This window comes from Prionailurus bengalensis, chromosome B1 (genome assembly GCF_016509475.1).
Source record: "Prionailurus bengalensis isolate Pbe53 chromosome B1, Fcat_Pben_1.1_paternal_pri, whole genome shotgun sequence".
Taxonomy (NCBI): Eukaryota; Metazoa; Chordata; class Mammalia; order Carnivora; family Felidae; genus Prionailurus; species Prionailurus bengalensis.
Genome location: NC_057344.1, coordinates 99,538,877 through 99,553,409, shown reverse-complemented (window position 1 = coordinate 99,553,409; position 14,533 = coordinate 99,538,877).

The window sequence follows — 14,533 nt, the reverse complement described above, 5'->3', positions numbered from 1 at the left end:
GTAGTAGTAGTAGTACACTCATTACATCCCCCTTTATTATATGTTAGGGTTCGAACAGCCTAACTCTAGTTATTTCAAATACACCTACCACTTTTGAATCAACTTGCAAAGTATTCCATCAGGTTTCATTGAATTGTTTTTTATTTGCATTGACCTAAGGGTAAGTTCTTGATAGTATCCTCTCCTTCCCTTCACACCTTTCAACTTCTCCCAACAGCCTCTGAGGCATCCTCTCTGAGGTCTTAAAGGTCTGCATCACAGTTTTATACCTACTCATTACAATATTATGGCCTTCTCTTTACGAGTGATATTTCCTATTTAGGCTATATACTCCTCTAGGTTAAAGATCATGTCTTATTTTTTTGTATTTTCTTAATACACTGTAGAATACCATGTTGCACATCATAAGGAGTTGATACATGTTATTTTGTAATTAATATATATTAAAATGTGTATAATTTGTCATATTTCATCCCATTTTATAGTAATTTTGCTAACTGGAAATATCCACTGACATGTAAAAATGCCAAGCATAGCTGCAGAAATTACTCATTTGAGGGGCACCTAGGTGACTCAGTCAATTAAGTGTCCGACTTCAGGTCATGATCTCGCGGTTCGTGGGTTCCAGCCCTGAATCGGGTTTTGTGCTGACAGTTCAGAGCCTGGAGCCTATTTCAGATTCTGTGCTTCCTTTCTTTCTGCCACTCCTCTGCTCACTCTGTCTCTGTCTCAAAAATAAACATCAAAACAATATTTAAAAAAAAAAGATTTGTAATTTCTTTGCATTGATATGCATGTAATTATCCGGAAATGCACCTTCTATGGATGTGAAGATTTTATAGAGGGCTCTTGCTTCTGGATTACTTATAATAATCTTAAATGAAACCAGGTCCAGTATCCAAATGTAGAGGTTTTTGAGGCATATACATTAAGACAAGTTTTGTTTATTTTTACTTTTTGTTTCATAAATTTTAGATAATTCTCTGTCCCTGAAAAAGATCTTATTCATAGCTTCATGGTAACTTGGTTATATATTAGGTCTGCAAAAAATTCTCGATGTTGTCTTTTGGTGTTTGCCAAAGGCTTTTGAGAATAGAAATGCTGATTTAAGGTTTACACTTTTCTTTACATGGTATGCAGCTATGAGGAAAAAAATTACAATTCTGTATCATATTCTTTTTATGATGAAAAATAGAGTTTAATAACAAAGAGAAATTGAAGATCATAACTACATGAAGGAAATGTGTTGTGGGAAAAACTGAGTCACATTTTTTTTAATGTTTATTTTTGAGAGAGAGAGAGAGACAGAATCTGAAGCAGGCTCGAGGCTCTGAGCTGCCAGCACAGAGCCCACACAGGGATCGAACTCATAGAACCGTGAGATCATGACCCGGGCCTAAGTCGTTTGCTTACCCGACTGAGCCACCCAGATGCCCAAAACTGAGTCACATTTTAAAAATGATTTTCTTGTGTAAAATTTTATAGCAAATAATACCTCATAAATAAAAATTTCCTCATAACTTATTATTTTTGAATTTAAAACTACCAGGATAAGCCTGAAGGTTAGTTATCATGTACTATTAGCTGTAGTACAAAACATAAAAATATGTAAAAAGCAGTTTTCAGTTCTTGTAGAATACAAATTTAAATATTTAAATTTAGAAAGCATAATTTCTGTTTTTCATTAAAAAATTAGATTTCATATACTTTACTGACCATTTTAAGAGAAAACATTTAACCCTTTGTTAAAAAGATCTTTTTGTGAATTATTTATAGTCAAAAAACCTCCAATAGTTAATGAATATTATAAGTATTATTCTTTTTTGTAACTTTTTGGATTTTATGTCTGCACACTAATTCTTACTTCTATGTATTTCATGTAAATTAACACCAGATAATTTGTATGACTTTAGGCATTTTAGAGTAAATCTGATCTTCAATTTCCTCCACTATAACATGTGAGTAAAAATACCTACCCATTGTCATTGTGAGGAATAAACAAATTAATACATGTAAAATCCTTAATATGATTCTTGGTACATAAACTTTCAACAAATACTAGTTGTTATTATATATACTGTGTATATATGTATATATATAAATGATAGAAAATATGTGTCTTGAAGCATGTATACTGACATTTTGAATGTCTATCTTCCCTGCTGGACATAAAACAGAGAGAAGTTCCCACCTATGTCTATTTAATTCATCCCAGAATCTCCTAGCCTAGCAAAGTGCGTGGTGCAGAGAACTCCTAATGACCATTCACCAAGTGGATTGGTGGGTTAAAGACCAAATGGGTTATGAGTATGAGAAGATTGAATGACTTAATAAAGAGTTGCCTCTTATTTGCTGTGAATCCAAACCAGTATTACATATTGTTTGATATGTAATTGGTATTATATTTAATTAAATTGATTTAAATTGAGGGTTAATAATTTAAGAATGGTTTCCTATGCTTAGATTTAGACATGTTAAAGAACCAAAAATGCTAATAACTGCATTTCACTGCAATTTTTTCTCATGCAATTTGATGAAAATCTAGAAGGCATTTAAATAGTCACATTCAATGAGTATTTCCTATTTTTGGTAAATATTTGTATTTTCATTATAAAATATATATAAAACAACAATAAAAAATATTTATGTCATTTATACCAAATATTCATTAAGATATATAAAGGATAAGAATATTAGCTTATGTCTAAGATTTTACATTCATTTTTCATTCCTCGTGTTTAAAATCTTTTCTTTAGGCTTATTGTATTTCCAAGTATCTAATGTTTTGTAAGATTATAACCTAATGACAAAATATCTTTATGAGCCGAGATAGTTTATCTTATATTTACCAAATGTAGGCTTCATTTATCATTTGTGATTACTAATTAATTCTTCAACATTTTTTCTTTTGGTTAACATTAGAAATACATTGTTAAACAAAATACTGTCTTTCAAAGGGCAATCCTTCGTATTGTTTTACCTTCAAAATTAATTCATGTCTCATAAGCAAAATATTTACACATGATATATAAAACCAAGAGCTTTCATTTTCAGCATCATCCACGTTATAGAAGCCTTTTATACAACATGACGCAGTATATGTATGTTTGCAAAGTGAAGATCTGCCAAATATTTATGTCACATTATACAGGGTTATCTGATTGTGTAATGGAAAAACCCTGTCATAGCACATAACATCAGTGCTAGTTTCAAATTGCTGTGAGAACCCAACTTCTGAATCTCTTGATTTATGTAGGCTTCAGCATCTCAGCTTAACACTGATTGAACGTTGTTACATGTAGGCTGACATGCATGTGATCTGTTAATGAGAGTATGTGTGTGAATACACACGTATGTGCTCGCATATATAAAAGCCTAAGATCCACATGCAGCCCTGTATAGCCATGAAAAGCCATGTGTGCATTATCACCAGCAATTTCAGGGAAGATAGTCTTATAAGAGAACTTGGATCCTAAGGTAGGTATTAAAGCTAAAATAACATGAGTCAAAGAGAAGAATAGCCTCATATGCTGTTTTTACATGTGGAATAGATTAATTTTAGTAAGTTGGCAACAAACGCATTCTTGTAATCAACTGTCAATCTACTAAATTTTTATTAGCTTCATTAGAATTTGGCTTCAATTAGGATCCTCTGAGGGGAAGAAAGCCATAGGCCCCCAAAACTCAATTTTCTATCAAATATTTCAATATGTTCTAAAATTTAAACTAAAAACTGTATTTCATTGATTGAATATGCCCTTGAATTAGAAATGCAACTTGTGAATCAGAGCCACATGCTGCATTCTCCATCCAGTTACCAGCAAAGTAGCAATAAAGCATTATAGCATTATATTAAATCAATTTTTCCTCAGGCAAATTTGTCATCATTTAAGTTCTGTTTCTAAATGCCAGTATGGACATGGCAGAGAAGGGGAAAGAATTGTGTTTCTGTTTGGATTTTTATTTTAAATGATTTGCTCATAGATCTGAAAAGCAAAATCTGTGTCACTACTCTGAAAAAGTAATAACCTCAGGCTAATTTCTAAAGGAAATGAAATTTGGTTAGCGCAAAGCAGACTAAAGATCAGATTTTTCATAAAGGCTTTGTTTACACAGTTTATTCCAACAAATATTTCCTGAGAGCCCACTGGGGGTAAGACTGCCCAAGTAGAGTCAGATCCAGGAGAACCCACTAAAGAAGTGAAGAAGGGAGGAGAGACAGTTCTGAAAGGGTAGAATTGTAAAGAAAAAACACATACTTCTGAAGACTAAGAAGTTGTGATTTTATTTTTTATTTTAAGTTTATTTATTTATTTTGAGAGAGAGAGTGAGAGAGAGCACACACATGTGAGCATGGGGCAGGGGGTAGAGACAGAGAATCCCAAGCAGGCTCCATGATGTGGGCACAGAGCCCTATGTGGGGCTCAATTCCATGAACCATGCGATAATGATCTGAGCTGAAATCAAGAGTCAGTCACTTAACCAATGGAGCCACCCAGGTGCCCCAAAAGTTGTGATTTTAAAAATCACTGTGCAATGGTTCTCAAACTTTTATGTGTCTTAGAACTAACTGTAGGACTTAAAAAGATACAGAGACCCTAACCCTATTCTCTTGAAGGAGATAATGCATAATGTCATGACTATAGTTAACACTGCTCTGGGGTATGTAGGAAAGTTATTAAGAGAGCAAATCTTGAGAGTTCTTATCACAAGGAGAATTTTTTTTTTCCTTTTCTTTTTCCTTTTCTGCCTCAACTTAATACAGATTATCTACAAAAAAAAAAAAAAACTATAGATGACATCATACTAAGTGTGAGGAACTTGAAGATGTTTTCCACTGAGATCAGGTACAATGCAAGAATGTGTACTCCTAACCACTCATTTTCAACATCATACTGATAGACACATGTCATTATACATTTGTCCCAACCTGAAGATTGTACAACACCAAGAGTGAACCCTGAGGTAACATATGTATTTTGACTGATTATGATGTATCAATGGAGGTTTATCCTTGGTTACAAATGTACCATTCTGGTGAGTGATGTTGACAATGGGGGAGACTGTACCCATGTGAGGCAGGGGATATATGGGAAATCTGGGTACCTTGCTCTCCATTTTGTTGTCAACCTAAACTGGTGCTAATTTTTTTTTCTTTACAAAAGCAAAATAAAAGGTCATAACTGGAATAAAATCCTTTTATTAGTGATTTTTCTGAAATGTATTTCTTTCCTTCTGTGGTCATTGAGAAAAAGATGTTCTAAAACTTGTTTGCAAATAAGACAAATGTCAATTGTTTGATTTCCAAAAAACTAGATGTTATAAATAATATAGGTTTTTTTAAATTTTAAAATAACTTTGGATTTTTGGGGTGACTGGGTGGCTAAGTTGGTTAAGCGTCTGACTCTTGATTTTGGCTCAGGTCATGATCTGACGGTTCCTGAGATTGAGCCTGGTGCTTTGTGCTCTGTGCTGTCAGCTGCTTGGGATTCTCACCTCCCTCTACCCTTCCTTCCGCTCATGCTCGCTTGTGCACGTGCACGCTTGCTCTTTTAAAATAAATAAATAAACACTTAAAAGAAAATGTCACACTGGGAGAACAAGTAATAATCAAGGTGGTGGTGCAATTCACAGTGTACTCAATCTAGTTAGAAGAGTATAAAAGTATAAAAGTGTTTAGATTGAATAGATTATAGACGAATATCTGGAAGCTGAATAGTATGCACCTATTGTGTTTTAGTGTTGAGTTACTATAATGTAAACCTTCCTTTTTCTGAAAAAAAAGTCTCATTGAAAATTCTTCATAAAATATAAATTATTGTGAATACGTATATAAAATAAGAGTTATATGTCCTCATGAAATGATGTCCTTGTTTCTAAAACCTTAAAGGCATAATTTATTCATTTGATAGTATTGTAGCTGCTGATTATTCATAATTTCTATGTGTAACTGACTAGGTAAGTTTCATAATTATCATTGACTTCCAAACAACACACCTCCAGCTCTAAACTCTAAACTGTAATGTGTTATGTAGAGAGCATTTTTCTGGAAGAGACATTTTCAGTTTCAGCCTTTTTCACACCTTGTAAATGGCAAGATGGAGACCCAATAGATATGCTAGGACATAGCTTTGGTGGTATAATCAGCACTCATTTTGTTGCTGGCTTATTAGAGAAATAAGCCTGTACAGATGGAGTAGCAATATTTCTTAATCAAACCAGATTGGGGAAAATGAAATTTGGCTGATGATCAGAACTAGTGGAAGAAGGGTTCTTATTAATTAGTCCAGATGGAGACCAATAATAGCAATATTGTAGAAAAAAGTTAAATTAAATTGATGGCTGTTAATTAGCATTAACTAAGTGCTTCTGAGATTAGAAACTTTTCTAAAAAGTTCACTTCTCAAAATTAAGTTCTTCTTTGATGTTGGTCCTAATTTTTTTTCTCAAATGTAATGGTACTAAACTATTAAATTTTATTCAAAGGTGGTAGCCAAGATGGAGTAATTTATTTATTTTTTAAATATATTTTAAAATATGAATTAAAATATGAATTAAGTTTGTACTGGGTACCAGGTACCTAGAGACAATGTTAACATAAATATCTTGTAGGAGGTCAGGATCTTAGGTGACAGCAAATTTCAGGAGGGAGAGAGTTTAGAATACTTAAAAAAAATCATTCATTTACATTTTATTTTTAAAATATGATAAATATATGCTATGCATATTATATATTAGCTTACCCAAGACATGGTTTGGTGTCTATAGCAAAATACTTATACAAGTCTAATTTGTTCATCAAATTGTAAGTTTGTTCCTTCTCCTTCTCCCTCCCTTCCATTCTTCTTCCCTCCCTCCCTTTCTTCCTTCTTTCCTTCCTTTTCTCTTTCTGTTTATTTAACTTTTAGAAGGACACTGAGTACCTGCAAGATGAAGGAAAGATTTCTTGAAGTCACTACACTTACAGCCAGAGTTCTTTGAGAAACATAGGATAGCAAGTCTGGCAAGTAAGGTCTTATTTCTTTGAAATTGAACGTTGCCAATTTCACCCACTGACTAGAAATTTTCCGTTTAAAAATAATGAGATATCAGACTGACTTCCAGTAAGGCAGTGTGGGGAGTTCTACTGATTCACCAGTGAAACTGGTGAAAATTATCTAAAAAACTCAACCATTTAAAGCCTGTGGAAATGGTACTTAAAGTAAACAGCAAGTGAAGAAAGATCTATTCAAGAAAATCTATGAGAATCCAATAAAAAAAAAAAAGACTATAGTATTGGGACCAAGACCACTCTACTTCCCACTCCAGGCTGAGCAAGGTACAGACTCTAATCCAGATGACTGTGGCCAACAATACCAGGTTCTCTCTCCCCTAAACTCTCAAAGGGCTTTCTTCCTGGGAGGAACATGACTTCAGCATTTCTCATTTTTCCCCAGCTACCTGTCTCTGAGGCTAAGTCCTGGGCAAATGGTTGAGAGAGGGTGGCACACTTCTTTCATCCAGATCCAACTCATGATATGGAGACCCTACCTTGGGCATCGTGCACCGAGAATGCTGGGGTCTCCTTTGCTGTTGCCCTATCCCATGTTTATTTTTGCCCCAAACCTCTGAGTATCGCACACGTAGTGGATGCTCAGTAAATGTTTAGTAGAAAGAAATGGGTTAGAGAAGAAAAAAATTGAGACATAAAGAGGCCTACAGTGAACATTTGTGAGTAGCAACCAAAGCTTGTATGCCAAGTGTCAACATCAGTAGGATATATAACATAGAGACGATGTTTGAATCCAATTTAAAATTTGTTCTGGAAGAAAGGACCAATTGGATAGTCAACTACAGTTTATTTTTTCAACATTGTGACAGAATTGATGGTCTAGTGAGCCTTTAAAACGCCATTTTAACAATCAAAGTAGTTCTTGGCTTTTCTTTTATTGCATACAATTTTGATTTACTAAGCTGAATCCTGTAGTTCTAAGTAGAAAGCTTTATGAACAGAACTACTCCCTTTGGCGTTTATATTCTCTTCTGGTAACAGGTGCTTTTATTTCATTTCAAAGAACAAACTTTCCCCTATAAATCAATAGAGCATTTCTTATTTTCTCATTACATGTCAGCTTCCGGTTTTACTACACTTTATTGGATTACACTTAGCATGGGCGCCAAACATATTTATAGTATTGGTGGATCAGTTCACATGATTTGTTTATTCTTTTTTCCCTTAATGAGACAAGTGCAGTGCATATTCTTTCTTAAAACTGATGGGGCGCCTGGGTGGCGCAGTCGGTTAAGCGTCCGACTTCAGCCAGGTCACGATCTCGCGGTCCGGGAGTTCGAGCCCCGCGTCGGGCTCTGGGCTGATGGCTCAGAGCCTGGAGCCTCTTTCCGATTCTGTGTCTCCCTCTCTCTCTGCCCCTCCCCTGTTCATGCTCTGTCTCTCTCTGTCCCAAAAATAAATAAACGTTGAAAAAAAAATTAAAAAAAAAAAAAACTGACAGTAAAAGTAATTTCAAGTGACTTATCAAAGACCTCACATCTTTACCAAGTTTTCAATTTTATCTAAGAGAACCAGATGATTTTAATATGCAACTTCCACATTAACTTACTATATATCTTGTGAACCTAATTTGCCATCCTTATGAAAAATGAGAGACACACACTGAGTAGGACATGGCTCGTTTGATTGCCTTGGAGACAGCCTGTTCTGCACTAATTAAATCATGCTTAACATGTTGCATTGGTAACTGAAGTTCTTGAAAAATGCCCTTACTTTTAGAAACATTAATACTGTGAGCTTTAATCAGAAGGCATCTTAGTACCGAGTGATGGAGCTTAGAAACATCCTCATAAGTTAGATAATTGTGCTCTTCTATTTTACAATAATGAAAATCTGAAATTTGTGATGTATGCCTCAGGGATTGGAGGGCACAAAGAAGTTACATATAACTTATTACAAAGTATTTTTTAATCCATCATTTCTAAATAATTTTGTTTGAGAATTCAGTTACTAAAAAAGATAATCCATATTTGACAAACCCATGTTGTTATAATATTTATAATGAAGTGAACTAAAGAAGACCTTTGCAAGGCAACATATGCTAACACCATCAGTGCGTGACTGTCCCTAGTGCTTCCTGATCTATTTCTCTTCATGGCCTACCTAACAAATGAAAGTAGTATTTGCAGGGCACATATGGTTAACTGGCAAACCTGATGTTTGAAGGCAAAAAGCTGCTGGTTGCTAAGAGGGGGAGGGTGCTCTGCTCTCCAACATATATGCTTGAGTGGAGTGTAGCTATGATTATATATATACATATATATATATGTGTGTATATATATATATACATATATATATATATACAAGATACAATGAGTATATATAATTTTCACAAATCATCTGACTTAATTTAGACTTTTTTCCATTATGATTTATTTTTTTTGTTCTCTTAGAATTCATTATCACTACCAAGTTCTTCTCATATTCATTACTTTTCATTATCTCCTGTATCCCCATAGTCTTTGAACTCAAGTGTAGCATTTTTGTTTCTATTTATGTAAAACTTTGCAAAATTTGCTATGTTTCTTTTATTAGCCTTTTAAGATATCTCCTTGAATTTAGTTGATAAAGAATTTGGGTCAGTGAATAGTGGGGAAAGGTTATTGTTATCTTCCTCATGGTGTCATGATCGCAGTCCAGGTAGCATTAAAAAGATCCAGGTAGAGGACCTGCCGTCCATAGTCAAGGAAGAAGAAATTGATTAGAACCCTCTAAACATGGGAGCCAATTATATAAATCTAAGCAAAGGAAAATAGGGACAATGATTAGAAAAGCAGGGTTTTCTGTTCTTTCAACTGGAATTCAAGATCTTATTATCAAAATGAAGAATGAATAGTAAAGAGTTAAGACAGCCAAAGCCATAATTAGTTAAGAAAGTAGACTTCAGAGTCTGGAATCCCATCTCCAAATAAAAATAGTATGAACTTGAGCCTCAAAAAAGGAAACTTAGACAGTGGATGATTGGTGTCCCCAAATCAAAGCAGCACCAGCAGCAAGGGTGAGACAATTCTGATGTGGAGGACTAATGAATGATGTATGTCCTGTTCTATTCCACATGTTATGTTGTGATAGGCACATAGTTTGGTGACAACACTGAGTATACTAGTGGCTAAGCACAAGCTTATTGGAAAAGGTCTGACAGAGAGAGACCAGAGATTCATGTTAGGAATTACACAATTACCTGGTTGCTGACTTACAGCAGTGTAACCCAGTTGATCTAGGTTGGCCTTTGAGACTCCATGGGGGGCAAAGGATTGGTAAGATTTTTTTTTCATTTGTTTTCTCCCTGAAATCACTAGTTGTTTAAAAAAATGCTGTCCTAGTTATTGAATGCAGAATATTTTGCATATTTGTGCTTAAGAAGTCAATATTCCAAATTTTAACTTAAACTACTTAGAAAAAGAAAAAAAACTCCTTTGTTACTTCCATTTATAAAATATAAATAATATATTAAATATCAGCAGATAAAGATGTACAAATATAAAGAATAATAAATCGTTTTCAAGTTCATGGCCCATGACATGGAAATGTATCTGTTTCTATTTCTAGTTGATCATCTACCTACCTATGGATCAGCATTTGTATTTCCCAACCCATTTCCAATGAATAGAACCTCTTTATTCACCATTGAAATTTACATGATTTAGACAGATTAAATGAAAAGAGTAGAGGACATGAAAAAGGAAACCAAGACTTTACAGTGTTTTTAATTTTTTTTAAATAGAAGACTGATGAGTCATAGACTGTCTATCTTCATGAATAGAAAATAAACTATAAAACGTTACTCTTTTACTTAATAAATAACTCAAAATTAGTTAATTGTCAAAGTTTAGTTTGAAAGAAATTCAATCTCAAGAGAAATCACTCAACAATTCTCAAATATAAAAACTTGCCTTTCATATTTAGCCCTAATGATTCTAATGATTAGACTCTGTCTTAATAAGTTTTCATATTCTTCTCTCCCTCTCCTGTCTCTCCTTCTCTTTGCCTCTCTGTCTCTCCATGTACAATTACGTATAAGTGTGTGCATGTTTGTGTGTGTGTGTGTGTGTGTGTGTGTGTGTATACAAATATATTATTATCTCCCTACATTTTCAATTGTTTACTTTCTGGAGCTGTTCATTAAATAAAAATATAATTACTCTGTTAGAGCTCCAATCAGTGTATTTACAATATTATAGAATTCTAAGAATATACAATTTTAAGATAGGCAACTTAAAAGATATATTCTTAGAGCAAAAACAATGGAAATTGAGCAGATATAAAATTGCTTTTTCATTGTTTCAATTATTATCATCATCTTAAAGTCTGTATTATTTTGTTATTTTTATTCAAATATTTAGATTAATAATAACATAACTGCCACAGTGTGAATATTTTTGTGAACAAGTGCTTTGTGCAAAAGAACCAGTTCACTTACATACATGTATGGTTTTGTTTGTACATTTTGAGAAGCCTAGACACTGTAAGTAATTGATGCCAAGGCACTTTTCACTTATAGCAGCACTATCAGCAATAGCCAAATTCTGGAAAAGAACCCAAATGTCCATCAATTCATGAATGGATAAAGATGTGGGGAAAGTGGGTGATGGGCATTGAGGAGGGCACCTGTTGGGATGAGCACTGGGTGTTGTATAGAAACCAATTTGACAATAAATTTCATATTTAAAAAAAGATGTGAGATTATACACACACACACACACATATATATATATCATGGAATATTACTTGGTCATCAAAAAGAATGAAATCTTGCCATTTGCAATGACATGGATGGAACTAGATTACATTATGCTAAGCAAAATAAGTCAGAGAATGACAAATATCATATGATTTCACTCATATGTGGAATTTAAGAAGCAAAACAAATGACATAGAGAAAAGGAAGGAAAAAATAAGACAAAAATAGAGAGGAAGGCAAACCACAAGAGACTCTGAACTATAGAGAACAAACTGAAGATTGCTGGAGGGGAGGTGGGCAGAGGGATAGCTATATGGGTGATGGGCATTAAGGGGGGCACTTGTGATGAGCACTGGGTATCATATGTAAGTGATGAATCACTAGATTCTACTCCTAAAATCAATACTACATTATGTGTTAAGTAACTTTAATTTAAATAAAATCTTGGAAGTGAAAACAATGTAGAAAGAAAGAAAAAGAAAGAAAGAAAGAAAGAAAGAAAGAAAGAAAGAAAGAAAGAAAAAAGGAAAAGAAAGCAGTCCCCACTTATTTGCAGTTATGCTGTCCCTGGTTTCAGTTACCCATGGGCAACCACTATCCTGAAGCAGATGACATTCCTTCTGACATATGGTCAGAGGCCAACAGCAATGCTGTTGTCACAACATCTGCATCATTCACCTCACTTCACCCCCTTCTGCTTTACCCATGGGTATGTGTATATCCTGGAAAAGGTATATTGACAATAACTTTTAAATAAACAATCTTGTCTCTATGTTCTTGGGGTTTGGAATGAGTACATGTTGGTGGATTCTGGAAATTCGGGATGGCTTGAGAAAAATCAGATAAAGGATAGGAGTGAGTGGAAGTGGGAGAGGAGACAAAACATTCTATAAATGTTGCCTCCTGGAAAGAAGGAGTCTGTGCTGCATAGACCATGTATGCATTGTCTCAAGATGGGCAGATGGAATCCTGAAATCAAACAGCTACTATATAGGGACCTAGAAACAACCAAGCAAAAGGGGATAAAAGACCAGGTACTTAAGAAGCTGGACATCCCTATGGGAAATGCAAGCCCAAACTGGGCTGAGCCAAATGCTGATTCCAGGCTACTAGTAATTGTAAGGGAATTTTGCCAGCATGTCCCAGCTAGTCTGTCTCCCTCTTACACATTTCTCACCTATGTTTCCTAGCCACCTCTAGAAATCCTCTAGAATCTCAAATGGACTGACAAACCAGACAGACCTGGCAGCTTCCATTCCTCTCCAACTGTCCTAAATTCCTGTCTTTGAAGAAATGCTGGGGACTTGAAAACATAAAACCTGATACTCTCTGCTGTAGCTGAGTTCTGATTTCTAAGATTTAAGGTAATAGCAAAATGTTATTGGTAATGATGATGAGGAGGAGGAGGATGATAAAAGAATAAACAGAAAGCTTGTCATTAAAAGAGTCCTTGAAGCTAGAATTATTTGTACAACATCTCATTCTATGTATTACATCCTTAGTGACAGAATTTGGCAGAACAAGGTTTAGAGAATGTGTTAGCTAAGTGATATACTATGGGAATAAGCTTAGTTTCTGAAGGTTTCAACCAGGGTGGCTTCTATTTCACTTAGAATTTATTGCTTTAGATTTTACTCTAGAGCATCCTTAAAGGGTCATGTGGTTTTTGATGTAAAACAGAGATCTCTTGTATAACAATCCTAAAGAGGTTATCAATAGTCTGCCAAAATTTAACTCATTTTAATTTACCACAGATGAAATTTTTTTTTGAGACCAAATCCATCTATTTACAGTTTCTATCCACCAGTTATAGGTTTTTCTTCTGAAATTAGACAGAATAAGTCCCAAATGATATCCTTTCAAATATTTTAAACTTTTCTTATCATGCCGCTGATCTAACACTGCCCCCATATACCATTACATACACACACACACACACACACACACACACACACACACACGTGCTGCTTCTTCAAGCTAAGCAGGACAGAGGCTCCAACTGTTCAATGATCATGTTTAATTGCTTTTAAATATTCTCAAAATCCTCAATGTTTAACTAAACCTATTTTCATATGTTACAGAATGGAATAAGATATCATAAAGAGTATTCTTTGTCTTTATGTAGTTATGTTATACTGTTTTGTATCAAACTTACAGTCAACTAATCCTTTGCCTCTGTTCTCCATCTTTTTCTCTACATGAAAACTTTTCCTAACCATATCCAACATCTCTTTAGGATCTTGCCTGACCAACCTATTCTAAACCTTACAATATTTCTCTTTATGACATTCTTTTTTATTTATTTTTTAAATTTATTTTTAGACATAGAAAGCAACTGTGAGTGGAGCAAATGTGAGTGAAGGAAAGAGAGAGAATCTTCAGCAGACTCCATGCACAGCATGGAACCCAACCTGGGGCTCAATCCCACAACCCTTCAATCATGACCTAATCTGAAATCAAGAGTCAGAGGCTTAACCAACTAAGCCACTGAGATGCCCCTTTATGACATTCTTTTAAGCATTTACTTGTGGTTCAATCTCCTACAACACTGTATTATAATTCAACATATTTTCGTTAGAATATTTGGTGCTTTTCTCCAAACTCAATTTTTTTCGTCTTTTTTTCCTGTGAAAATTGAGTTGATTGGCTAAAAAAACAAGCCTGAAGATCAGAGGAGCTCCTGGACTTATTGAAGCTTGAAGATTGTGCTCTCAAATCATAGTAGAAGGTTTCTATAGTCTTTTTAAATATTTATTTATTTTTGAGAGAGGGAGCATGAGCAGGGAGTGCAGAGAGAGAAG